At 48.6% G+C, this 3,990-nt stretch overlaps 1 long non-coding RNA gene across 1 annotated transcript; it reads left to right on the top strand.

The window, feature by feature from the left end:
- Window positions 1–649: 649 nt before the first annotated feature.
- On the top strand, window positions 650–2,560 carry Gm35995. Its single transcript, XR_388159.3, has 2 exons — window positions 650–1,085; window positions 2,243–2,560. It is a non-coding gene; the product is annotated as a predicted gene, 35995 (long non-coding RNA).
- The last annotated feature ends 1,430 nt before the right edge of the window (window positions 2,561–3,990 follow it).

Here is a 3,990-nt window from a genome sequence, read left to right as displayed (position 1 = left end):
TGTGTGTGCTTGTGTGCGTGTGCCAGTGCTTCTCTCTCTCTCTCTCTCTCTCTCTCTCTCTCTCTCTCTCTGTGTGTGTGTGTGTGTGTGTGTGTGTGTGTGTGTGTGTGTGTAAGCGCATGTTGAGTGCTGTCAGATCATCCTGGAACTGGAGTCACAGGCTGTGGCGAGCTACCTAACGTGAGCACTGGAAACCAAATTTGGATCCTCTATAAGAGCAGCATGTGTCTTTAGCTGTTAGTCTATCCCTCTTCAGCCTCTGCAATTCTTCCTTTTTATTTGTTTTTTATTTAAAATATTTATTTATGTGTCTGAATGTTTGGCTTGCATGTATGTCTCTCTACTATATTCATGCAGTACTCTTAGAAGCCAGAAGAGATGGCTGAATCCTCTGGGATTGGAGTTAAAGACAGTTGTGAGCTGCCATGTGGATGCTGGCAATCCAATCCCGGTCCTTGTGGAGAGTATACAGCCTCTGTGATTCACTTTTAACCACATAGCTGATAGTGGAGACGATTTTCAGGTCAAAGGTGAAGCTGTGTTACTTCTTTCTGGCCTTCACTAGGGTGGGGGGTGAGCTTGTCGGAGCCCCTGACACACTACAGCCATCTGGTGATTGTCATCGGTCGATTGGGAATCCTCCAGGCGGACTCTTTCCCCACACGTATGAGGCATTGCCTGGTGACTGTGACTTAGTGTCTCAGCCTCTGCTGTGGCCGATCAGCTGACTCGGGTCCTTCTGTTCTACCCAGGTGGAAATCATGACTAGAAGAGGAGAATCTCGTCAGTGTTGGAAGTCCCCAGCCTGTGAGTGTCTGAGGCCAAAGGGCAGGACAGGCAGACCCAGATCTTACAGCACCAAGCCCTGGGAGTTAGGGCTGACTATTCCAGGATTATCTCAGAGACTCGAGATCTTGGGTTAGACTCATTCTGCTCTGGGTTTTAACCAACAGTGGCTGGGCAGACACTGGGAAGACTTGGAGAGTCCAAGCCACATGAACACAGAAGGAGCTTACAATGGCCACCCTGCCTCCTGCCTTGTGCATCCTGGCTGGGATCTGGATCCTCTGTCTCAGGGCTGACAGGTAACACTGTACCCACAGGCTTTTTCTCCCCCTCAGATTTTTCAGTATATCTATGTGGAGATAATCATAGGGCCATTTTTGCATGCTAAGCAGATGCTCTACCTTTTTAACTATGTCAAAACCCTCGAACTATTTTCAGTTCCTGTCTTCTACCTCTCCACTCAATGCCCTTTGATTGAGTGTGAAACAATCAGTCAATCAATCAATCAATCAATCATCAATTAATAAATGCAAGCCCTATCCTTCCAAAGTAGCTGAGAGTTAAGACTCCATGTCTGTTGTCTTTCCCCATAATCCCAGCAGACACATGCAAACCTACTAGTATCACTGACAAGCTCAGTCTCCTTTAGATTATTAAACCAACTGCGACTTCCCATTCTTTTCAACCTGTGTGGCTGGGTTTCTTCCCCCAGAACCCTATGAGACACAGAGGACTAACCAGCCCCACTGGAATTTTCTATGTGAATCCTGGGTTCCATCCAGACTCAGGTAGTTCTTTTACCAGGCCAAGTCTGGCTGCTTCGTGTATGACAGACTAATCAAATCAAGATACATGGCATTAAGGGTCTGGAGAGATGGTGGTTACTGCTCTTCCAGAGGAGCTGAGTTCCATTCCTAGCACCCACATCTGACAGCTCACACGTGCCTTTAGGAGATCCAACATCCACCTCTAGCCCCAAAGATGCCCAAGCCCTAACTCTTATTCCCAACCATAATTCCTCAATGGAAAGAGTTTATATAGGTGGCTGAGCTGAGGATCTAGATTGTCCAGGATCCTCCAGATAGCCCTAGATGTCTTCACTAGTGTCATAAAGGTGAAGGGGCAGGCAGGGCACATGGTAGAAGAGGAGGAGGTGACAAAGCCAAGGAGGAGTTTGAAGTGACGTGGCCAGGGGAAGCCAGAGGTCACCAGAGGGTGGCAGAGCTGGGAAGAACTCACCCCCCATTTTCTAAGCATGCACAGCTTGATCCCAGTTACCTAGCTTTGGGGTTTTAAGAAAACAAGACAATCCTGTTTGAGCATAGGGATACACGTAATAGCCAGGCCCCTGCTCTCCATCCTGAGAAGCCCTGGAGAGCTATCATCTTAGCATGATCCAGAGTCACGGTGCCCTCTTCTCAATATGCTGCTTATCCTGAGCTTGGTGTTCTGACAGCGCTCGGGACGTGGAGGCCTCTTCCACCAGCAGTCAATCCCAAAGATCATCTAACTCGGCTCCCGTCCGGCTGAGCCATCTCTTTGAAGGTGCCACCGTCTGGTCCACCGACTTGATGCATTTGGCTTTCGGCTCTCTGTGGATGCTGCAATGAATTTCGTCACCAAGTTAAGCTCATCTGTGCTGTTGAATGAGAAGCTTCTTTCATACTGGAATAGAACAGAGGTTGCTGATACAGCCTATAATGACTGGTACCCAGGAAGGTTCTAAAGTACTGTGATGTCTTAACGTCTAAGTAAAATCAATCCTGTGCAGCCATTTCATACAGAGGTTCATTTCTTATCCAGGTATCTCCAAGAAATCTCTTTCTTCCTTTACCCATGGGTGTTTTCTTATCCCTCCTGTTCCCCTCAATCTCCTACACCTCACTTCTCATGCTTCATCCATCTCTCTGGCATGCTCAGAGGTCAATGCTCAACATTTCCTTATTCTGTGTACACTTCCCTGAGGACCGTCAGCCCTCCTCTGTGCTATTGGGTTTTCCCTCCCCTCCCCCACACTGTGTCCCATCTGCCCTGTGGAAGTATCTGCAGAGATGCCCCACATACTCTTGGAGTCCGACATGTCAAAAATGATTTTCTTCTCTTCTTTCCTGTCCATTAATCTTCCTATTTATCTGGACAAGCAGAGCCCCTGGGTAGGGGAAGCCAAAGTAGGACACAAGGAAGGACAGAGCAGGGTTAGACAGCAGCTAAAAGCCTGAAAATGGGCCGTGTCCACAGGGACAGTCTTTGGAAGACCCCAGCAGAGGTGCAGAGCCAGGCATGAGATACAAATAGACCCCAGAACAGGCTGTAGACTCTGTGGGTGGGGCTGTGGGAGACAGCACAGAAAAACATTCTGGAGAAACAGGTTCCAAGGTTATCTCAGGGGAGCTTAAAGGCTCCCGTTTGGACACATCGACTGCTGGACCTCCTTCCCTCCTGCCCGGCTGTCCAGCTAGACTCCTCAGACCACTCTTGGTCTCACTTTTCCTTTAGCCAGTCGTAGCAGGTGGGTTCCATTGAAGGATGTCTCTGGTGTCTTCAGTCACATCCCATAACCTCTGAGGAAGGCCCTGGACACTGCCTCTTCCCACATTAATCACACACAACACTAGCACCAAAACTCCAAAGCTGTTGAAATTGCCTGTCAATCTAGATCCCATCATTTCTAGAATGGAGCCTGGACTCCCGAGAAGGATGCTCCAAGGTCTTTCCCAACATGACCCTTGTCTCAGGTCCTGCAAGTGGGTGCCTCAAAAACAGGACAGCTTCCTATAAAGTTGCAAATTTCTGGTACTCGGTTTGGAGCCTGGCATGCTTGTAAACATTCCAAGGATTCATCATTTACATAAAGAGGCTGGGCTAAGGATGTCCACTAAGTACAGAAAGGGAGGAAGCCTAAGAGCTTACAGCTTGAGAGCTTCCTCAGCCTCTGTGACCAACCACCTACTGAGGCCCAGAAGGTCAGCGCTATCCGGAGAGTGAATGATCCCTAGTGAACCCAAGGCTGACCCTTTGAGTGGTACCAGAGAGAATGAACAGGGGTGGTTGGGAAACACAGCATGGGGAGACTTGAGCTTTCATTCCTTAGCATACATATAAAGGACAAAACCTTGCTCAGTCAACGTTGCCTCTTTCCACAGAAGAGCCAGGCCTCTCTCAACACCTGTGGAAAATAGAGAGCACCTCTCTCCACGACACCTG

This window comes from Mus musculus, chromosome 8 (genome assembly GCF_000001635.26).
Source record: "Mus musculus strain C57BL/6J chromosome 8, GRCm38.p6 C57BL/6J".
Taxonomy (NCBI): Eukaryota; Metazoa; Chordata; class Mammalia; order Rodentia; family Muridae; genus Mus; species Mus musculus.
The sequence above is the reverse complement of the archived record's forward strand: the minus strand, read 5'-3'. Positions and strand labels throughout refer to the sequence as shown.